The 24,943-nt window shown below is 34.7% G+C and overlaps 4 non-coding genes across 4 annotated transcripts; 3 read left to right on the top strand and 1 right to left on the bottom strand.

Annotated features, from left to right (window-relative positions):
• The first annotated feature begins 21,741 nt into the window (after positions 1–21,741).
• On the top strand, positions 21,742–21,860 carry LOC113493595. Its single transcript, XR_003400578.1, has one exon. It is a non-coding gene; the product is annotated as a 5S ribosomal RNA (ribosomal RNA).
• A 644-nt stretch (positions 21,861–22,504) lies between these two features.
• LOC113493617 lies at positions 22,505–22,623 on the bottom strand. Its single transcript, XR_003400597.1, has one exon. It is a non-coding gene; the product is annotated as a 5S ribosomal RNA (ribosomal RNA).
• Positions 22,624–23,639: 1,016 nt separating this feature from the next.
• LOC113493605 lies at positions 23,640–23,758 on the top strand. The gene has a single exon (XR_003400586.1). It is a non-coding gene; the product is annotated as a 5S ribosomal RNA (ribosomal RNA).
• A 730-nt stretch (positions 23,759–24,488) lies between these two features.
• LOC113493620 lies at positions 24,489–24,607 on the top strand. The gene has a single exon (XR_003400600.1). It is a non-coding gene; the product is annotated as a 5S ribosomal RNA (ribosomal RNA).
• The last annotated feature ends 336 nt before the right edge of the window (positions 24,608–24,943 follow it).

Here is a 24,943-nt window from a genome sequence, read left to right on the forward strand (position 1 = left end):
TAACGTGAGTACAAGTAGTACCGGCCTCTCGTGGTCAAATGCACAGCCAGCAGAACTATTCGGGAGAAGAGTTGCCCGTTTCACTTAAACGCTTTCATATATTGTTGTAGTCCAGTTCTGTGAATTGTGTTGTACTGTGGTGATTACTTGCAATTGCCGGCTAAGTCGTGATCATGGCTGGTTCTTGTGCCTGCGTTTTGTATTTTGTTTATGGTGTTGGTATTCCTTGGCACATTTAATTGATCTTCCGTCTTCGGCTGGTGATTAATTGGTAGGATTAGTGTAGTGTAGTGGTGATTCGTAAGCCTTGGTGGGGATGTTTTTTTCTATGATATGTTTTTTTAAAGCAATTTGACGGAATGTGACGACTTAATTTATTACTTTTTTGACTCATTTCCTTACCATTACTTGATAGACATAGCAATGGCAATAGCCAATCTCTTGGAATTTGAGTTAATCTCTTACTGGATTTCATAAAAAGTATTTAAGCTTAGCCCTGAAAGCCAGACAGAGTTGCTTCCGTATTTAAATATGATCTAGCAAAGAATTTCATAAAGTACTGCCTGGTTCACATGAGTTGCGATCTTAGTAAAATTAATGTATTGGGCCTCTAACATGAGGCTTTAGAAATACAGTTTCTATAGACCAGCCAACATGAATTTCATAAATTAAAAAGCCTTTCAACCTTTTCAGTGATCGCAGCGTTTCTAATGCATATTAAATCTGAAGTAACAAATACAGTATTGTGCTCATATGCTTCCAAGTTTACTAACGTGCCTCAGGATGTAGCATTTTTAATAATTTTCAAGTTGAATCTAAAATTTAAGACTATTCCTTCTCCGTCTCTTGTCGTGACGATGTCGTCACGTGCTCGTATCGCTTCACCGGCTACAGAACAGGTGTTCAGGAAATTTTCAGTTTTTGGCTCCGTTTTCTATTTTTCGTCTTTTCTATTTTTTTTTGGTGCTAAATTGTTGATCTGGAGATTAGAGGACTTGTTTGGATGATTGATGGTCTTCTTTATCTGTGTCAAGTAAGAGGTGGAAAGATGTAAGTTTTTAAGATAAAGCTTGAAAGCTTTGCTGCTGTTAAGAAAGTTGGTCAACAGAAGATTTCGCGCGGAGTGTTGTTGATAGTCTTAAAGAGAAAGTTAACCACCACCAGAGCTTTTAATCGACGAGACGAACGAGTTCTTTAAAGTAAGATCGTTGTCATTATGGTAAAAGAAAAAAAGTACTACAGTAGCGGTGGTAGAAACCGTCTTTTTTAGATAACAATCATCATAAAGTTCTGATTAAATTAAATTTTGAAAATAATATCTAGACCAAATGTCTTGTGGTGCTAATTTTAAAACCATTTAAAAAACTTAAGCAAACACGAAGAACAAAAAGCCGCAAATCTATTATCACTAGTTTAGGCATCTCCGAGTTATTCACCGTTCTTTATATACGAGACAGGAAACTAACACCTCACCGACCCGCATGCCAAGAATACAGCACGTTGGGCCATAAAACCATTGTTTTATTCCCAAGCCCGTACACAAGCATTTATTCTTCTTGCACTGTTTTACCGCACGGCAAAAGCGAATTTTCCGTAACATTAAGCTGACCCACGCTTGCTTTATGGCCACAACGAATATATAGTGATACGTAACAATAAAGAATGAAAATTGTGTGGTTGTGTAGTGAAAGGAATTTAGTTTTTGTTTTGAAGTTGAATTTAGCCCGATTGTTGAAAACGTTAAACTGAAAAAAGTTTTGTTGTTTTGGATATCACGTAATTATACGCCTATTAATCCATAGATTTTTACAACAAGGAATATCTTTTGTTTTTGTTTTTAGCTTTCACTTGACACTTCTCTACAGTTACCTTGATTTGGATTAAGAAAACCTAAACTTATAGCCACGAGTCACTTTCTTTTGACAGAACTGAGTATATCTGTATAAATATTGTTAAGAATTCTGTCTAGACGGTAAACATTAGGTTAGAAAAATTATTATAAATGTAAATAATATGCAAATTCAATTTCAGCACATTTATAGTTCTAACTTTACTGAAGGGATGAAGTATACACAATCAGTATAATAGTCGAAAGAAGTGATGGCAAATATACACAAAGACACTTTGTTGGCACCGATAAAAGAATATTTTATTAAACGCCACTTTCAGTTACTGTAAAACTTTAAAAATAATCACTAAATTGACAGTAAAAACAAAAAAGTTCTTCTGGAAAAAAATGAGTTTTTTTTTTCATTAGTTTTCTTGTTATCGTCTTGGTCTTTTTAGTGGTAGATGAAAGAGCAACAACCATTATCATCATCCTAGAATTTTCCTTACATTTGCCTAACTGGACCAGTTTTTCACGAGGAGTGACAGCCTATCTGACCACCTCAACCCAGTTACCTGGATAACACGATTTAATAAGCCTGGTTCTAAAAAAAAAACAAACGTCAATATGCCAAGTCTGAATTTCTCCCTAATTCTGAATACACAATGAAATTAGTGCAAACAATCTTAAGGCTAAGACGACAATCCCACTCCATCGCGTCGTGTGTAACCATCCTAATGCCGTGACGTATACAATATGGCCGCGGCACGTCCACAAACTTAGCTACTCACAAACAACTTTCTTATTTGTGCAGACTTGGGGAATTGTGGAAAGAGTAATCGCGACTTAGATATTGTCGGGGAGAATAGTTTTTTAAGGAGAACAGTTCGTAGTTTTCCGTAACTTTCAGGAAATTGTTGCGGCTGCTTATAGATTAAAATTTACACTTTATTTTCAGTTTCACTTCTCATTTTATTTTGAAGATCTAAGACTTGTTTTTCCTTACTGAGGATTAATTTTCTTTATTTGTAGCCCTCTTTTCATGGACTCCGGGTGTGATCAAAACTGGCAAGTTATGAGATATTATTGAACTGCAGAGAGTGTTTCCTAATCCCAAGATACCCAAAAGCCAGTCTTGTTTTTTTTTAAGTAATTTTCCCTATTCATCCCCGTTAGCTAATTAAGCACAACCTAGACTAAACCCATCCAGTATGATCCAGTACCCGCAATCTTGCCTAAATCTTTTTAAAGTGTTCCATTCTTATAACATCAAATATGCTATATCTGTAAGGCGAAGCGTATCCTCAGGACACCTCAACACTTCGTCTTGCCCGCGGTAAGACCAGTTTCTGAAATGTATAAATTGCTTCGCGGAGTTTCCATTGTGTTTTTAAGATTCATATAAAAGGTGGCGAGCTTCGCACTGAGATACGTTAGAAGGAAACATGGGGAATGTTGGAGATGCTTGTTGTTTAGACAATTTTATTACAATTGAGGATGATTTATAGGACGCGCTTTAATAAAACGCTGTCACACTTGATGTTTCTGCTGCGGCTGTTAGGAATCAATGAATTTAATTAATGAAGCTCAGATTTTTTTTCGTGCCATTCCTATTAGACTTTCTTGGAAAAAGAACTCATTTACCTTTAATTAGAATTTTAATTCCAAACAATGCAGAATATTATTCACATAGATTAGGGACACAGCAGAATTTGAAGATTGAGATACTTAGTCAATTAGTGAGATATTTAGTCAATGCTTCAAAAACAAAATTATTTTGGTTTTTGTAGTAACCCCAGTACCAATTTGGCGTATTAAGAAAAACAAAAGAACAAACCTACCCAATTTCAGTTCGATATTAACACAAACTTGAACGGAATACTCAACTTCAACTATGGGTAAAGGATGTACCAAGAGTGCTTTTATGAAAAAGGGAAACAACTATTATAGTCCATTTTGTATGAAGTATCGTGGATTTTTCTGGAACACCCCCTAGTGGGAGTTCATTAGCTATTAATTAAGGGTGGAGCGAGCGATCTCTTCATTAATTCACGGCATCGTCTGTGGCTAGTCTTAACAATGATTTTGGGAAGAACTGACAAAGGGATCGAGGAATATTTTAAAATATCAATTTGTTTGGGGTCAAAGTTTTGCTGATGAACATTTTTGGACTTGTAGTAATGGCTGTGGCAATTTAAATAGTTCCATTGTGATAGTGATTAGTATGACGACTGAAGACGAATAAAAAAGTCTCAAGACGGCACCTTCAAAAAAAATAAGCTTAATTAAAAAAACCTAATTTCTACTATTCTAATCCAATAAAGTAAAAACAAAAGTCTTACGCTTAAAACTAACTTAACCCTCGAAGTATTTCTAAAACTCAAGCTGCTTCAAGCTGGCGCGAACCGGCGGGATCTGGTAAAAACCGGTAAAATCCAGTGTCCGATGTTCCTATAAGATAAAACGAAGCCCTCACTTAATCTTAAGATTTCATGACTTGTTCGGGCTCCCAGCAAGACTGCTACAAAGGCTGGCATTAAAAACGATTTTAAACCACGGCTTTACGTAAATACATGGTACCATTGAGTCTGGTCCTTGTGAGCAACGGAGGAGCCTAAATAGAAACATACTGTAATTCGGGGTAAGCAGACTTTTTAACATTTAATAAGAGGAGATGCAGATGAAATAGTAGTTAATCAGAAGATTGAGGTTGATCTTGAATAAACCCTTTTTTTAATTCTGAAATCTTTGACAAGTGGATAACATTTAAAGAGTTTAAAAAACTGCCACTTTGTAATCCGTACAAACAAGCGGTGCCCGCAATACATTTTGGCACATCTGCTAAATTTCTTAGATCTGAGGTAGATCTATCAAATTGTCAACGGAAGTCAGCATTGAAGGTAGTGTGAATAATCCGTATTAAAATGGCTGGGGTGCTGTTTTTATGGGTAATTGACGGCTCTTTATAGCAGATTATGGTATATTTTTATGATGGTGATATAGGGTTGAGGCCGTTGAAGGTATATTATATGCCATCAACACATCATGCGAACATTTGGGGATTATTTTAAATTTAAGTTGAACGTCATATTTTATGTTTTATGGGTCGTTTTAAATCGTTTGTGCATATAAATATTAGCTTAAGTATCGCAAACACTTAGGGAAAGGTGCTGGGATCTTAAGTTTACAATGCTTTCATTTTTTCTTCAGTTTTAAACCAAATAATCACGGCTAGAGGGGCTGATGCATGAGCTTCTGCAAACTTTAGTGGTGTCACTAGTCGTTCAATTGACTGACAAAATACATTTGTGAAGAGAACTGAGGAGTGAAAACTGTAATGTGTTTGTTACTTCTTGATGTTTTAATCTCAATTGAGTGATAGCGAAACGAAAGCGTCTGTTTTGTTGCTAATGATTCAAGAAATTCGCTAAACTTTCGAAGTTCAGATTCAGAGTAGAGGCGAATGAAAAAATAATATTGATAAACACACCGTATGATCAGCTAGTACAAGTTTTAGGATTTAAAAAAAATATTTGACCTAGACCTAGGAAAAGTGAGAAGGTAAAGAGATGTCCCAAAAAAGGTTGAACGATATTGACCAAGGAGTTAGTAAAGCTTCCATTTGAGACCTCCTTTGAGAAATAGAGACAGTTTCTCTTGAAGCATTATAGTCTGAAACTTAGGTCCGAAAAGGGGATTCCTACCTTGGGAGTGACGGTTCGTGAATTTTAGTTGGACTAAATTAGGGGTGAGTTCCTCTGAAACGATTTAGAGACTTAATTATTGCGTAATGTATTTACTGTGTAATAGTTTGGAACGGGTACTTGGTTCTAGTTTTGTAAGTTGGGGCAAATAAAGAGTTTTTCGTGACTAGTTTGATGAACAAATTTATAACAAAACCATTGTATCTTATATACATAAACAATGAATATAGTACAAATATTCGAAAAGAAGTTTACAAACAGTTCAAAACGACTTCAAAAACAAAAATCTATTTTAGATTTTATTTCAAAATTATCTTGATAAAGAAACACCATGAACAAACTAACACAAACATTTTTACAGTAGCATTAGTGAAACCCACCCTGAAAAAGCTACTTTTGTATTCTCGCCCCGTCCTAGCCGCGTCTAATGGCCGCGGTCGTCATAAGTATGTGGCCTTATCTTCACGCCACCTCCCCCGAGTAATCCGGCAGTGTGTGGCAACATTACAACTACTTTTGAAGAGATAAAATTGTGAGATCGATGCTTTTACCATTAGCGATTTTATTTCAACAAATAGTTTTGTTTGGAATCAAATTTAGGAATTAAATAAAAAAAGGAAAACATTTTTTCTGATTAAGTAATAAAATATTAAAAAAACCTCTCTTTTTTCTTCAACGAATATAACGAAATAATCTATACTATATTAAATTTTCTATCTTTTAAGTAAGCTAAGTACCCAAAGTAGTCATATACTTCAACATTCCTTAAACATATTACTACTATCCTCGTTTAATAATTAGCGTAGAAATGATTTAGCGCTTAATACCTACGGAACGGTAGAAAATGATTTTTGCTAAAAGCTGCATGCTAAAAGCTAGCACACCATATTAGCTTGCGGTTACGCTGAGCCATGAGGCGAAAAATGAACAGAAGGTTAAAGGACCATATATTTATGGGGAGACTTCGTATTTCAAACTAATCTAAAAAAACATTTAAAAGCAGTATTTTCTGTAAAGAAATGGAGGATCACAAACGCATCTCTTTTGTTCCTTACAGTTGAATTGAGGACCTCCGTTCTTGAAGAAGATGAAAAATTAACCATTATTTAAAGATTTTTTTTCCGAAATTAGAGTGAAATATTCCAGAAAGTAAAAAGCTTTTCATAACAAGAAGGGACATGCAGTTACTTGAATCAAAAACAGACATACGTATCTAAGAGTATTTTACTCTTAGTCTCGTCTCATATTTTGTTACGACTGGTACTTCTGAACTTAAACTCATTGAGTGGTCTTAGTGCACTTAAGTTTAGCTTAAAATGAGCCGTAATATTTTTAATTTCTGTATTCGTTTTTTGTCCACTATTCGGTTCGAGAGTTAAGATGTTGCGATGTATGTGTATTTTAAATAGCATGAATGTTATTAATATAGATCTTAAGTATAACAACAAAATAATATACGTCTTGCACTAATCACTTGTTAAACGTACCTTGTGTTATAGCTTTATTCAGTATTTCGTTCTAGTAACCTGAGGTAGTTTGAGGGCTCCCAGGACCCCAACTTACCTAAAAACCGCACTTTAAGCAACCTGTCACAATAAGTACAGCATGCTAAATTTCTGGTTGATATCATTAAAAGTTTAGTCTTTTTATGTCACTTCAAAATAATATATAAACAGATGTCAAAGAAATCATATAAAAAAACCTCCATCATTTTCGCATTAACCTAGAGCCTAAACAAAAATCCACTTGAGTCACAAACTCGCAATGAAAGAGTAATGCAATGTGCATAATTGTGGTGTGTGTGACGTCACGTCCGTTGTCACCGTAACCCATTTGCACCGTTCCATAAATCATAACACCTCCACGGATGCTTGGGACTTGGGGAATATTATCGGCTTCGAGATATAATGGAGTTTTAGGTACTCACGTGGTGATATTCTGGCTATACATGTAGGCAGTTTTGAGCAAGTCTATATTTGTATTTTCGAAATTATTCCTACATTTTTTATATACTAAGAGTGTTTATTGCCTTACAGGTATTTAGCAGCCGATAATATATTTTTTACGGTATTTATAATCCCTACAAAACACGAAAAAAATATAATGAATATTGATTTTGTGTCGACCGACACATAGGTTTAAAGTTTCTTAAATTAAGCTACCGAAAAATTTCAAATCATAAAAATTAACAAGCCGACATTAAGTGTTTTATCAGCTAAGAATTTTACTGTCTCAATAAAATTACTATAAAAGTTAGGTCCAAAGTTTTCGCGATCACACCCAGTGGCGACAGATTTTAAAATGGATGACAAACATCGTTTCGCTTTGTGCCCCGCAGTGAGTGACTATGCAATTTGGCGGTACTCTCCTCCGCTGTCATTCATTTGCGGATCTGTGTCGGCGATGCTTATGTTAGCAAGTGAACGGTTTTCGGTGCAAGCCGCTGTCTTAATGGTGAAATGGATGTTGTAGGCAGTAGGCTGTACCTGTGTGGTGTATAGGCTTTTTGGCAGCAGATGGGATCATGTGATGATGATACATTTTACGTTTTCGCTGTTCTGTATGGGTATTAAAAGTTGATTTCTATTACTGAGGATCCCCCGTCTCTCTTCTGTTTGTCTGTCCGTTTGTCATCTGGTCTGTCTGTAATTTACCTTGCTCTGCCTAGGTTATCTCAAGAACTGTGATAGCCGGACAGATGGTTATGAACTTCAGCATATTCTGTGCTTCCTCTACCGCTACCTATAAATAACACTCACTTGAATTAACTTATAGACAAAATCCATGTCCAAAGTAAACGGAAAAGTGGCGTTTTATCTTATCTAAGGAGAGCACTTTTGCTTAGTTAAAACCGAACTTCCCACAAAATTTGAGGTTTAACTTTACCATAAACCATATTCTCCTAAGATATACGTTTATTGTTGGTATAAATAACCTTTAGACAAAGGCTGAATGATGGAGTACACTGGGACTGGGATAGTGGTGTCCATACTATACGTATTTACGAGGACAGGGGTGAGAATTGACTTGTGCATCGTATAACAGCTCGGGGCGACCGCAGTCTGAATGCCGGGGGGCTCAACATTTTTTTTGTTGGTTTAGAGTTTATATTACCTTTAAGTAAAAAAGTTTTTATTACGAAAACTACAACTGTTCGTGATTTAAAATGATTATCTAGTGAGTATTTTGGATTTAGAACATCCTTCCTTCGGATTAGAAAACCTCATGTCTTGGTACGGATCGGCTTCCGTTGACCACTATAACTCTTTTATCACCAGGCGGGCAGGGACTCAAAATAAATTTGCAATTCAAAAAACGGGTCCAAATTGATCACCCATCGAATTTATGGCTGTAATAAGATTTGCTTAACTTTTGATGTTCAATTTAATTATTCGTTATATCAGCATAAACTTTATATATTAAACATTACTTGTCAAAATTTCAATTACGGTTCATGAGATACAGCCTGTTGTCAGATGAACGGACAGGCAGCGAATCCTTACCAATAGGATTCATTTATCACCTCTGGGTTCGTAAACCCCAAAAACGAAACAGTTACTGAACAAACATAAAAATCTGAACCATTCTTATATTTTCAAATCAGCATAAAAACTGTGTATAAATAAAAATGCATGAAGTTTGTATTGGGTCGCGGTTGCATGATATAACAGCCGGGGGCGGTGCGACTGTGTTCCGATACTCTTCGGGAATACAGAGTGATGTTGTTGAGATATCACGATTACTGGAATAGGAATTTACGATGCGTATACATATTTACAGGCGGGTAATATTTATTTTACCTAGGACACAAATCAATGTCTTTTGTTTTGGAATATTAATGTGTCATTTTGTATTGGAATGCAGTTAGCAGTTTTTGTTGAAAAAGGAGATTATTGGCAGAAATCATCAAACCGATTTTCTCCGTCCTATTATATCTAGTACAAACTAGTTCAGGACATGGCTTGTTAAGTAATGTTTTCGGGGAATTTTGAAGTAAAGAAGTGTCCTAATATCATTACAATTTTCAAATCCATTCCACGTAAAAAAAGCAACAATTGAAAACACAACAATTAATTATACAAAACAATAAAAAACTCCTAATTACATAACCATTTTGAAATTCAAACAATGCGCCGAATGTTCAGCACCCCTGTCTATGTCCAGACTCACTTGACCATTCAAATTTATGGTTTGTCGCCGCCATCGCACGCCCCTGTGTTAAACTATACCATTATTGATTAACATATTATTTAGATATGAATATTTATGAATTTAGGGCGTATGACCGAGTAGAGGAATCGGAATTTGCATTTGGTTTCGAGTTAAGACCTTTTGAATTAAATGCGGATTTTTGGGGTTTAGAAAACGGATGTGGAATACGAAATATATAAATTGTATGTAGTAAAAACATACTGTACAATATAGGGCAAATACCTAATGCATGTTTTTTCTCAAGTACAAAATGTTTGTGATTTTGAAGACTTATTACATAACCCTAACTAGTCCTTAGTTGTTTAAAAATACAATTTAACATAAAAATATCTCATCAGATTTTTTTCGACAAGAAAAGATCGAAGAAATGGAATAAAGAAAAAAAAAACCTAACCCATTACATTTTTTTTACAGTACGTGATGGAAAAGGTTTTTTCTCACCTGACCATTTTCCCTCTAACTATTTTCTACTACAGTATAATACGTAAATAAAGTGTAAAATGTTAGGTAACTAGTTGGTAGGGATACTCCCCAGGCATCGAACTTTTAATTAGCTTTACTTTCAGCCCTGTATTATGCAGGGTTCATGCTGTTACAAAAAATGGATAAAGTTAGAAACATTTTATATCGATATAATTAAAGTGCTGCTAAGTTTTATGAAACGACTTTGGGATTCTGAATTTTAGATTGTTGATTCCTGTTTTTCTTTACTTTGTTAAAGGGAAACAAAAAGGTAACGGAAAGGGGAAAATTTTAACTGCTCTCTGTGAGAGTAAAATACGTTTAACCTTCTTCGTTTATTTTTTTGTGTTCATTAAGACACGACTACACATTCCGTTTCAAAGATGGATTTCGCACAGCTACGAAAGTCTACGGTGTGCCTACGACACTATAAGCTACAGCCTACGCTAAACTATACGCTCCGTAGCCTATATAATACTTTATCTATTTTAGATTAACGATAACCACATCTTTTTATGAATACAGAAACATTATAATACAAACAACACAAAATATACAGCATGAAAGGCCAGGTGGGAAGCCTACAAAACTGAAAACTAGAGAGCGCCGCTGAATCCGGGAACGCTAATGTATCCGTTAAAAGGATGAAGGATGCGAGTGTGATAAACCCCGAAAATGTTTTAAAACACTCTTTAAAATAACGATATACGTAACACTAGCGGGAATGCTGTTTGTTGTGAAATAATTTGGACGTTTACTTAAATGAAAGGAGTTCTATTTTTTTTTTATTTTTAGCATTATTGAAAGGCTGAGTAATTTTGGAAATTGTAAGGTTTTTAAAATTCTCTCATGGTTAGATAATTTAATCCTTTCGCGGAATGTTTTGTGGAAGGCGCATACGTATATAATCACGCTATAATTGACGGGAGAAGAACAGTAATTAAATAAGTTACAAAAACTTGTTGATGATGGTGTTTGTGATTAAAAAAAAAATTAAATTATCGGAATTCTTGGAGCGCGTTCCAGTTTATTTGTTTTTTTCCTCGTTACTGCTAAAGCCAAGAAATAACATAATTATGACAATCACGAATAACTTCATTGTATTTTCTGAGCTATAAAGAATGTTTGATAATATTAGTGTTTCATTCTCCGTTGCTCCGGTGTATTTTCTATCTGACTTTCATGAAAAAAAAATACAATATTTTATTAACTTATCAAAATATGAGACAAAATTGGGTATTATTTGGTATTATTGGGTATTATTTATAATTGGGTATATTTTTGAAATAAATTTGCAAATCACTCACTTTTACTTAATGTCTCTAAATATTCAATAAGTACGAAATACCAAAATCTCAGCAATAAGTGGTGTTGAGAATCTTAATGTTCAGAAGTTTTATTTGAAATATGGGCTGTACATACATACTCAAGGAAATTAAACTCATAAATATATTTTTCCTCGACGTCTCAAGTGTGTATATCTTAACGATTTTGGTTACCGACGTGATTTATTATTGACTGGTGAATGATATACGCATTTGCGAATGTTTTGGATATTATTTTCTGCTTTAAACCAAAAAATCGTTCATCAATATTTACCTAAATAAACATGTATTGGTATAAAGTTTTTTTATTATTATTTGACTAACAGCTCACTCAAGCGTGATGAAATGCCGTGTCAAGTTTATAATAATTTCAAGACACAACCAATTATGAGTGACAGTATCCTCATTAAGAAACCTCAATTCTCAAGGTCGAAACTACAAGACAACCTTCACAATCGTGGTGGCCAAAAGCTTATTGTAAAAGAAGATGGGCATCTTCTGCTTTGCCCAACTGTGGGGCACTTCTAGACTGATAATACGAAGAATTAACTTACGTTAAAATTAACCAAGCTCTTTGTCTTAAAGAAAGAGTTCTTACTAACAAGCTGACATAATACTGCGTCAAAGTAACGCGTCAAGCTAAAAACTATTAGCAAAGAAAGCCAGACTTGCACTTACAACTTAATTAAACTCAAGAACTTAATGACGTCTTCAGTTAATTAAAACAAGGCGAAATACTTAACTCCGTTATGCAAACATGAAGAAAACCAACCCTTTTAGTTTTAGTAGAACACTTCAGTATAATTTACATATTATTATATATATATATTTTATTAATAAGAGTAATTAATTCGTAAGTAGAGTTGATGTTTTTTTTGTTTAATTTGTACTCGTCATTAATGCTAAAGGTATTTTACCGAGCTTGGTTTTATCCTAAATAGTTCCTCTGTGGATGGAAAATACAGGTTTAACAAAGACAGTTTAAGAAAAGTTTACTAAAACATTTGGTTCAACAATTTCTAGATAAGTTTGGCGGAATCATATTAAAATTATAATGCAAAAGTATCATAATATATTTTTGTATGTCTGTTTTCATCTTGAAATAATTAATTAAACTCTTTTTGTTTAATTTTTGTAGGTGCAGGCAAAGCTGCTTTCAAGAGAATGAAAAATCGCTACTTTTTTGTCATAAAATCGCCTTTCTGGGCAAAACTAAGAGCAAAAGCTAGACCATAATTTTGTTGTCTTTAATACGGCCCACATTATACTAGTCAACCAGTGTGTACATGTGAGTAATAACATTAAATAAAGCCTTCAAAAGCTCTCGGTTACAGAACTTACCGAAACACTGTAAGTTGCACTCAACTATATTAAAAATGTAATGCTAAAGCTACTTTTGATAAGGACCTGTTTTAATGTTACCTTTTTGGTTAGAAGGGATTTTTAGGCTCGCTTCCATTTTGTGTAAAGGTGAGTTTTTGATTCAATTTACTTCTTTTTTGCTGTGAAAAGTGTAGGTTGGAAACTAAAGTCGTCGTGTGTGGTCTTTACAGCTTCTTATGGAGAATAACTCGGCAATTTGCGTTGCCAATTGATTTTGGTATTAATAGTCAATCTGAATTTGCCTAAAATGACGTTTGATTTATTCAAAGAAACTAAGTCGTTCGCGCAACTTTATCATTAAAATATAAAATCGATTAAATTGATCAGCTTTTGAAACACAAAACGCCGTCTGTAAAAAATCAACTGTTTAGCTATCTCGGTTCATGAGATACAGCTTAGTGGCGGTTGGACGATCAGACGAACAGACGGACAGAGTTTCAGTAATAGGGATAAGTTTTTAATGGGTACGTAACTCAAAAATAGCATCAATAGGGACGATAAAACAACATCAACACATCCGTTTATCACAATGTTGATATTATAACTGAATATGAAAAAATATGTTCGTATAAACCACACTTTACTTTCAACTTTTAAACAATGTCGTAAATGAGAACTCCATTAAAATAGTTTAGATGGTAGCTTTTCCATTAAGAGTTTATAAAAGCATGTGCATAATGGTTGGCGGATTTCATTCACACGTACGAACATACAAGGATTTTTTCTATAATATGTAGGTATGTGTATAATATAAACGTTGGTTTTAAGCTAAAAACTAAGATATTATTAAATGGTGTTAGGTTTTTTCTTTTTGTATTCTTGATAACAAACCTTTTTTAAACTCTGACACTCTGTTGTCATATTTTTTTAACTGCCCGTAGGATTCTGACATGATTTTACAGCCTTATTTTTTTTTGCTTTGCTGGTTTCTATCAGTTAATTCGGATATTAAAAATAATAAAAATATTAAACCTAAGAGAACCAAACTAACAGAATTTTAAACAATAAAAGCTGAAACAAAATCTACAATTTATCATATATGTCCAAACAAATAAAACTGTATCCCTACTCAGATTAAACAACAATTCTTCCACAATCCTCATTGGTCTTGTTAAGGTCCAGTCTAACCGCTATATTTCTATCGCTACCCGTATCAAAAAGCCTTAGATTAACAATACAGTATTGTACGTCGGCTTTGCTTTTAAAAGCCAGTTTATATTCTCATTTATGACTTTTTAGATATATCGTAAAGTATAAAGGTTATGATTTTCTAAAAAACGAGTATGATTGTTCAGAAGAATTTATCTAAAACTATTGATTGGATGTAAATGAAGACCTAATATAAAATATTAATAATTTTGTTTAACCCAACTCTTTTTTTTTTATATTTTGCGAATGTGTTCTCGTCACAGAAGTTTTATTCGCTAAAGCTCTTCGACTCTTCCTTAAAGCACGATTTTGTCGAGGATATGTGATACGGTTGGTCTCTCATCATGGCTTACGTAAAGATTGTTGCAGCTATAGAAGAGAAGGCGTGTAAGGTGGTTTCTCGTCACATCTTTAAGAGGTAGTACCAGGTACAGAATAAGTGGTCACCACACGATGGCAACCAGCGGGTGGAGGGCGCTATTGTGGTCGACCTAGAGGGAGGTGAGGATGGTCTTAGGCCATACCGCGTTGGCCTGTTCGAAATGACCCAGGATAGAGAATCATGGAAGAATTTGGTGTAGACTTCATAAAAATAAACAAAGGAACACTTTAAAAACTAAAGGTAAGTAAGATTAGGTGGTACCCAAACTTTTCAAAGAAACCTCTTTTCGCCATTAAGAAGTATTTATCGCATAATTTTCTTTATAAACTGGTCGCTAGAGTGTCATAAATGTTAATATGTGGAGTCCTTTATTGCTAAAACTGTGTAACAATACCTTAAGTACTAAGTTCGTTTTTACCATGTGAAGATAAAGAGGTAATGTTTCTCGTTATATTTTCATAGAGTAGAGTGGTATTTTATCATATTTTTAGCCGTTGTTTGGTTAGCAGAGTAATGTAGGAGTTAATGTATATTTAACTTAATATTTTTGCTCTTAAGAAGTACTTTGCAGCCTTGTAATAGTATTTTACTGCTTTTTTACTTTATGCAAATAAAAATTCGATCTACGATGACTTTGGTTGCTAAGAACACGTAACCCTAAAACCCCAGGTCTTATGAAGGAATTCTCTTAGAGACTGTGTTAGACAAGTTGTCGTAGCTCTCTGAACGGCCTAAGTTCAAAGTGGGCTAGTCAGATACTTGATAAAGTGTCTACTAATAATAAATATACGAGATCTTCCAGAAGTTTCCTAACTAGGTACTTTATTTTTCTAACTCTTGCAGTTTTCAATCGGTACAATTTAAATGATGCGAAAAGAATGCTGATAATTTACCTATCTACATTTATAACAACTTTGCCGTTATTATAATAGGGTATTTCTATAACAATATTCTAAAATGCAGTCAAAGCAACAATAACGCTGATCAGACGCCGCTTAGCATTGTGGGGGCGCTGGGGACGATTATTATGTAAAGGAGCCAATTTGTCTTGGTTACTGACATACTGACTCACAATATGGCCAATAAAATGAGCTAATTAATCGGATTGACTTCATATAATTTATCTTTTAGAAGATAGTTGTTATAAAAAGATGTCGAAAGGTGATTTTGATAAAAAGTTGTTTTTTACTACTTCATTATATTTTTATCCACAGCAAGAATTAAAGTATTGCCATAGTCAATACCTCTAGACTATGTCAATATTTCAAGAGGCATAAATACCAAAAAGACTAGTTGTTTATGGCAAACTCTTTCAACCAACACATTTTCTTCAACTAAGAACATAAAAAGAAATAAAAAATTATCTACGTCCTGTTATGAAGTTGAACTATAGCGGGGGGGGGGGGCGGTATAAATGGAAACAACGTCTTAGCGGCACACTGCGAGTATTCAAACTGACTTCACTCAAAATACAAGTCACGCATCCAACATTATCTAGATATACCCTACATTACAGAAGTCTAAATATCAAAGGAATTCCAAGGATACCCAACATGCTAGCCGACCTCCATCACCATACACCCCAGGCTACCTGTCCTCAACCATCGCAGCCCTGAGTCCTCAAAGCCTGTGCTTACAACGTCGTTCATTTGTTATCATTACTACTTGGCTTTAAGGTTTATAAGGCTAGCTATACGTCTCCTGTATTTGTCTTCGGCAGAGGTATTTAGGGCAATGTTTGGTGATTTACTGAATCCTGTGGTCCCTGGGTAGACTTGCAAGTTGAACCTATAAACAAGGGCCGCTAACAGAATTAGTAAATTTAGTGGCAACTGACGCGTTTAATTTAGTTAATGTGATTTATAGTGCAAATGGATTCGTAATTAATTTGACGTATACCTAGTTATTTTTATTATATAATAAATGATTCTGATTCGAAATTAAAGTTCTTTTTTCGTTAAAATAAAAGCGTAAACATTAGACTTTTAGAATTAATTACACTATTGGAATATGTTTGGGGTTTTTGCAAGCAGCGACGGAGCTGGGGAGGTATTAAAAGAGTAGGAAGATATTCAGCTATATAACAAAAAAAAAATAGGGAGTAAATATTTACGACCCTAACTTAAAACGTAAACTTACGGAATGCATAAAATAAGACACGTTTGGAGGTGAAAGTAAAAAGCAAAAAATAAAAAAAGCAAAGATAAGTTTATACCAAATAAAGGGGGTTGATACTTTGATGAAATGAAAATTCTACTACCCGAACGTTTACGGGGTGGAAGGAAAATCACACAAACACATTCGCAAGCAAGATTCAATCACAATAAATATAACAACGTGATGTTATAGGCGATACGGCCATCGGCGCCATTTTGTTTTATTAGTACGTGCTATTCTATCGGGTTTTCTATTGAATTTGATCCACTGAGTTATGTTTTGTTTATCTTTGTGTATTTTGTTGAGTTTCTTAAAGAGACATGTAGAATTTTGGGTCTGGGTTTGAAGTTAGGTCTAGTTATTATTAGGCAAACCAGTGACGGTGTATAAAGGATTGCAACGCATTGCCATATGCTGACACAGTGATCTAACACTTGTTTTTATCCGATTTATTTAATACTAAGAGCTGTCGTAGTTTCGAATGACGCATAGGACAAGAGGATTGTTTACCTATGTGATTTACGATTGCTTGCTTCGAATCGACTTCGAATGATTGCGTCCCCACTGAAACAATGACTAAATTTATTACCAATGGAGTTTTTATACAAAATCTCCTATTCAACTTATTAAATATTTTTTATTTATAACCTGAACTTTTTAAGTATCAAAATATCAGGGAAGGAATTGAAGGGAAATTAATACCGGTAGTAACAATTATGTAAGTAATCAAATCGCTCAAATCCCAGGTCACATTGGATTGACTAAATAAGTGTTCGGTCAAACGAATTTCTATTAACAGCCTAGTTAGGTATTCTGTTTGGGAATAGTTGACCTGTTTTGATGGCTAACGAAAAGAGCACGCATTTGGGGAATAATGTTGGAAACTGAGGATCAAATCATGATTAACGTATTTTTGAATTCCGTTGATGGATGGGTGGACATTGTACTTTAGTACGGAGAAAGAAAACATGAAAAACATTATACGTAGGTACATCTTCTCTTGTAAAGGAGAGTAGAAACTCTGAGATATTTTTCAGGAACAAAACTGGGTTTGTTTTAACATCAAGATTACTATAGATATAAGTGCTCTTAAAAGTGGTCCGATCTAATTATATAATCATTTTTTCAATGTATTTCCTTTTGCAAAATTTAGTTTTCGGTGTTTGTACTTACTATTGCTGGCCCCTAAGATCAATGAACTCGAGATGCCAAAATCGAGGGTAGCTAACACGTTAGCATAGCACCACAACATTCTCAAATGCAATCACACACGCACACTCCCGTACAATCGGCGCTATGTTTGCTCAAACTTCGTTAATCCATCCTGAGGCACTACCACTTCTAAAAGTAAACCCCCCTCTATCATTAAAGAGAGACAACTCTACGCCATGTATAGTGCTTTCTCGCTCCCACAGCATCCACAACTTTCCTTCAAGAGCTTCTGGTACGTTTCCAGTTTGCAGACTGCCGACTGATCATCTTCTAATTGTATGCGAATGCTTAATGCGAAATTATGCGAAGTACAAACTCAGCGGTTATTACACAGACGAATTTGAGGAGTTGGGTAGCCAACGCAGCCTATGCAGGTTTATGGGAGTTCTCTAAGCAAATAACCCCTGTTTTATTGGATTTGAGGCAATTAATTATGGGAACAGGAACGCGGTGGCGAAAATGATAATTTACAATGTAAATATGTGAATGGAAGCTAAAAGGCATAGGTGTAGATTATGTGCTGTTTTTGAGGATATGAAACGATTAAATAGTAAAGTGAAAGCTGAGCAGTAATGACACTTTAAAATGGGCCTCAATTATTTACTTTTAAAGACGGTTTTTGGTTAATTAGACTATCAATAACACAATTTTTTATATATGTAGTACAGTCTGCCCGAAACCGTTGGTATCTAATTAAAATTTATTTTCTCGAAACAAAGAATAATTCGCCTTTCCTTAAAAGTTTTCACCACCTCTACCACATTTGGAAACACATGTTTGGGTACATACATGTTGTTATTAAAAAAAAAACTAAAAGTTTTTCTCTAATAAATAACAATTTATACACAGGCTGTTGTTAAATAAAACATTTTAAAAGTAAACAAAGCAAATAGATTTCGAGCTATTAGAGTCAAATATTTAAATGAAATGGTTTGCATATTTTTTAGAGCAAACATTTGCTAAACGAATTGTGCCTATCACCCGAAATGTTGGGAAATGTGAAATGTATTTTTTTCAAAGTTTTCGTGCTAGTGTGGTAATGTACGTTTTTGACGTTTAGGTGTATAATTGAGATAATTGTTTTGATTGCAAATATCTACTATTCCGTGGCGATTGCAATAAAGCAGAAACGAATCCAATATCGGCATCAATTTATAATTATAATAGATTTCGTTTTTTTTCTGTTTCCTTAGTGGTAAAATACTATAAGGGATGGTATTTCTTGCTGCCTAAAATATTTGACCTTGAAAAACAGTTGCTGAAACTAAAAGTAATGTATTCAAGCTAGAATAAAGCTTGAGTACATTACTTTTAGTTTCATTTTAGTGTTTTTTCTTAATCAAACTATTAAGCTCATATCGGGGGACAGAATCGTAAGTACTATTAGAATCACTGTAAAATTGTATGTCCTCAAGGTAGTCGTAAAATGTTTTTAAAATTTCTAAGACTAGGTACCAAGACGCAGGAACATAAATTTTTCATGTTACCACCACTTTACATTTTGCATTTTAAAACACTCTTATTACAACCACATAAAGATGTTTTTCCTTTGCATCATAGGAAATAAAAGTTTTAAATTTACACAGTCTAGCAATCGAAAGTGCCAAGTTTACGAGGGAGAGGTGTAATCGATCGATGACGTGACGGGTGTACTAATGTTTTGGTCGCACGTGTAAATTTGATGGGTTGTTTAAATTCCATGAAGTGTAATAAAGGAATTGTTGGAAAGACTAGGAGGGGAACTTTAGGTATTTCCCTGTTTTTGCTTTTTTTGGGGTTAGATACACCTGAGGGGAAAAAAGTAAATCTATCGTCAGAACCACAAAGTTGGCTGACAGCTTAAGTTTATTTTTTGTAGTTATTTCATATTGCAATGAATTTTATTAATTTTAGAAAATATCTTCTGAATGTTAAATTCAAGTCTGAAGAGTTTATTCAATAATCGTCTAGTTTACCATAAAAGTAATAGAGATACCACGAGACTCAATTGCGACTCAAACTGATTGACGTCACAGTGTTAAGCCATAACATCCAGAGATTAATACGATCATCACATCCGTCTAAACAATAGGAACAAACATATCAAGTATATCAGATTACATCAGAATTAAACAGCAAATTCTGACAAACGAGCCATCGTTCGAACAATGTTTGGACAATTGTTTGTTCGTGTCATTTGGACGCGTCAAAGCCAACCTATGACAAGCCAACGTATAACAAATATACCACCCTGTATATTACCATCCTTAAACCAACTACCAAGGAATTTGCAACTTTAAATTAAGGGGTTAAGGTTCAGTTTTTATTCGATCGGATGCAGATTTATGTTGGTGTAAGTTAGCATATCTGTGTGGAAGTTTGCAATGCAGATTGGCCAGTTGTATGAAAATGCAAATAATGTACGGCCTGTATACGGTACGGTTCGGTGCAGAAGTGATATCAATTCAATTTATGTATTCAATGTAGTGAAATTAAGATTTTACCGTTGATCGCGCTTCGGGGTGATTGGATGAGATATTTTTGCGATTTATTTTTTCTGTATGCTGATTTTAGTGTTAGTGGTTTTATGTAGTCAATTCAACTAGTAAAATAAATGATTTTGCTCGGTCTTTACCTATATTTTTAACATGAAATAAAAATCAACAAAAATACGAGTATTTTGGTGCATGTATTTATTTCTTCCTTCAAATATTTTTCTTTGAATATACCTTTGAAACTTAATACAAGTAAACAACACAATGTAACTATCTATACCTACTTCAGAAGAATTAATTATGTATTACTTGTGCACTCGGCTGTACCGCCATAAGATTGGTCTGGCGGTTTGTGTTAGTTAGGTCTTACGTACTAATTGTATGTAAATACGTACAAGACAACACTTTGAGAATTAGTACAATTTGCCAGTGCATACTGTTACAGAATGTTTGGTTCACCAAAAATCTTAGGGTATGGTCAAGCGAGTCGCAAAATATCGGCCGAAAATCCTAGTCATATTATAAACGCGAAAGTTGGTATATTGTTCCTCTTTCACGCAAAAACAACTATAAGAATTGAGGTTGAAACCAGGATTAACACATAGAATATTTTTTGTCTCAATTTTATGTTTCCGTGGGATAGTTTTCGATTTGTACCCGGCGAGCCCGCGGGCAACAGCTACTAATTTTAAAATAATAGGATAAATTTCACAAACTTCGAAAATTATCACAATTATACATTACCGGTAAAAAATTAAACTGTCTGATTATCACGGTTAACTAAAAACAGCCTGGTGACAAAATCAAAAAATCAAAATCAAAATTCATATATTCAAATTAGGCTACTAAGTAGCACTTTTTGAAGGTCATTTACATTGGACAGCACCTAGTTTCGCCCACCCTTCACCGCTTCCTAAGTGCTTTTGCTGTGAGAGAAGAAACGGCGCAACAAACTCCCCAGCAGCACGCTGTCATTCCGTTTACAGACAGATGGAAGAACAAACGGAAAGTCGTCGGACAGACACTTTTGCCTCAGTAAGAGGTCTCTTAGCCTTTGGGTTCAGAACCCCTTAAAATCCCAATAAATCTAAGGTTTAACGATAAACATGGTCCTACCTAATCTATGGTCTCGTATGTGTGGAACAAAGTTTACCATAAACAAAATTTAATTTATTTTCACAACCATGACCCGCTCCCCCATGTTCTTGTACAAACAATTTCGGCCAATCTAGTTAATAATAACTTTAAAATAATTAAACCTTGTCCCAAGGGGCTGGGCAGAGGTACCTACAAACAAAACTAAGTATGATTGAATCTGATGTAATATTAAAATTAATTACGAGTACATAATGTTTTCTAAATGCTTTGAACTAGGGTAAAGTGTTATTCATTGTTTTGTAAAAAATATGCCATTTTCCTTAAGAATATATACTTCTGTTTTTAATCTATTGTCGTCAACGTCCATACCATGTTGAAAACACCGGTTCTCGTCCGATCGCCGAAGTTAAGCAACATCGGGCGCGGTTAGTACTTGGATGGGTGACCGCCTGGGAATACCGCGTGCCGTTGACTTTTTATTTTGATTAATGCCTATTATAACTTCAGGGTCGTTTCAGTATTTACACTATATTAATTGCAGACGATAATAAAAAATAATAATTTTATTTTAACATTCTGTAATTGAGCATTTAACTCATTACTCAAAATATTTATTAAGATCTTTTAAACTGATAACAACTCGTTCCGAAATTCAAAAACGCTATCAAAATTAGCCTTGTATTTTATTGTGACGTCACATTACATAATCCCGTTTGCATTGCAGATAGCCCTGCAATGCAAATACTAATAGCTCTGGCCATTGTACACTGCGGGACAAAAACACGTCGCCCATGGAAAATTGAATTTTCATAGATACGCCTCTGAGAGCGTCAAGCGTGCACGATGGGTTTACAATGAAATCTAATTGTCTTTGTGTTTGATAACATACACTTTGGTTATTAGTGGTTGTTTCTATGCTCGCAAGTGTAGTGTTTTTGTAAAGAGCTTTTTTTGATAGCAGAAACATTCAACGAATGAGGATCACCTCCTTTTCGAAGTCGGCTGAAAGTAATTAACTAAAAATAATTTTATTGTTTTCCTGATCTAAGTAGCTACAGTGTCAGGTTTCCTGTCGCTCTGAAATCTGAAACCACAAAAAGAATCTAAAATTATATAAAAGTCAACGACACGCGGTATTCCCAGGCGGTCACCCATCCAAGTACTGACCGCGCCCGATGTTGCTTAACTTCGGTGATCGGACGAGAACCGGTGTTTTCAACATGGTATGGACGTTGACGATAGTGAAAGAAAATCTGTGGTCATATTATTTAAAATCCAGCAGCTCTAAGTTACACTTTTTCTCAAAGTACCTATTTGATGAAAACTGCTCAATTTCGCTCGGCTTACTTTCAAATTTAAACAAAACAAAAATAAAAAAAAAAGCGAAACGTATATGCTATGTCAATAGCAATGCGTAATTAGTTGAAAATAAATGTCACTTCAAAGTGAACTCTTATAGAATTGCTTCTTTTCTAATCATCTCATCATCATCTTTCTATCCATTTTAAAGCGTCAATTTTGACAGTTAGACAAATTGTCCATCAAGTGAAGGAGAATGAGATACTAAATTTCGACTTCATGCTACTCTTTATTTTTTATAGATTAATTTTTAATTCACACACCTGACATCTGTCAAAAATGTCCACTTAAAACGGACACAGTTATTTCCAGTGAGTCTCTTACCTCATAATATTTAGAAACTCGAAGCTAGGTGACAAACAAACTCTGTGACGTAACATTAACATGATAATGACACAACGAGTCTGATGGTAGACAGTAGTTAGGAACGCGACCCCTTTTAGTGATACACTCGGAATTAATAAGGGAGGAAGTGGGAGATCCCAAGATATATAAAATTAATATTAAGGAAATGTTTTTGGAAAATTTACAGCTTATTATGAAGTGAACTATAGATTATTGAAGAAGAGCTCGGTGATTTGATGATGTTAAAGAAAACCGTCTAGAATATCTTAATCTAGATTGTAATGTAGACGGTAAAAGGTACTAGAGAAAGCGATAAAGATAAATAAAAACACAGATGTTAAATGCATAACTAGAAAAGTAGTTTTAAATATGGAAATTAGTAAGTGACCACATAATTATGTATTTTTAGCAAAACTCTAGTAAGTCCATACCAAATTTTATTTGCATTTCTAACCGTCAAGCCTTATAAAACCATCCTCATACACAATCTTTATATCTACCGATCAACGATTATGTACTTACTCAAACCTTTATTAAAGCTCTCGAATCGTCAACGTCCATACCATGTTGAAAACACCGGTTCTCGTCCGATCACCGAAGTTAAGCAACATCGGGCGCGGTTAGTACTTGGATGGGTGACCGCCTGGGAATACCGCGTGCCGTTGACTTTTTGCCGTAATTATGAGACTTTTATATAGTGTGACCTATTGGTCACATGTTTTATATTAACAGAACTACTTCTATTTTTTAATGCTAATTTATGTAATGATCATTTAAGATCAGGATCAGCTTTTTGCTTGTTTAATGAATTCATTATTCTAAGACTACCAACAAATGTCGAAGGAAAACATCGTGAGGAAACCTTGATTCCAAATATTTTAATCTGAATCATCAACCCTATGAACTAGCCTGATCAATGCTCAAACCTTCCTTAACACTTTCCCATGTCCAACGCCGGTTCGCAAATAACCTGCTACAATATAATAAGCTCCCTGAATTATATCTTCTCCCACCCAAACCCACTTACGTCACTATCCAGGTCAGTCGTGGTCCAACATGGCGCACATCGCATGCAAGTTAACGACGTCATTAAACCAGATGATTGCGTTACCTGCCACTGTAACGCATAGTGTTAATTACCGTTATGTTTACATCAAGTAATTGTTAAGTGTTTCGGGTTATGACTCCAGGGTACGGGGTTGAGACGTTTTTGTAACGAAAGTGAACTTTATTTGTGTAGGGATAAGGGTGTTTAAATTTGTGCGGTAGCCGTTATAAACTAAATGAGGGGAAATAAATGGAAAACTTGAAAAACTTTTAGACGACGGTGGTTTAAATTTAATAAAAATGTTAACGTTCTGTCGTAGGTACATGACCAAGCATTTAATATTTAGAATCGTCAACGTCCATACCATGTTGAAAACACCGGTTCTCGTCCGATCACCGAAGTTAAGCAACATCGGGCACGGTTAGTACTTGGATGGGTGACCGCCTGGGAATACCGTGTGCCGTTGACTTTTTTGTCATTTAATGATTAGGATTTATCTAGGACTAAACTTTTTACAGATGGTGGATATCTTAGTAATATAATCTTCAGGACAATTCTTTGCCTCGTGGTAACCTCATCTAAGACTAGCCATTAGGGAGATTTCATAGTGTACAAGTTTGTAGACAATGAGTTCACACGACTAAAGAGGGATCGTGTGGACCAACGGCTTTAACCAATTTTTAAGGCACGTGAGAGTAAATACCTCTACACTAAATGGCTTTACTTCTCATAAACCCTATCATCCACACAAATATACCGAATGCTCACCTCTGGTATATTCCCATTACCAGTACCTTATGGTAAC

This window comes from Trichoplusia ni, chromosome 4, assembly GCF_003590095.1.
Source record: "Trichoplusia ni isolate ovarian cell line Hi5 chromosome 4, tn1, whole genome shotgun sequence".
NCBI lineage: Eukaryota > Metazoa > Arthropoda > Insecta > Lepidoptera > Noctuidae > Trichoplusia > Trichoplusia ni.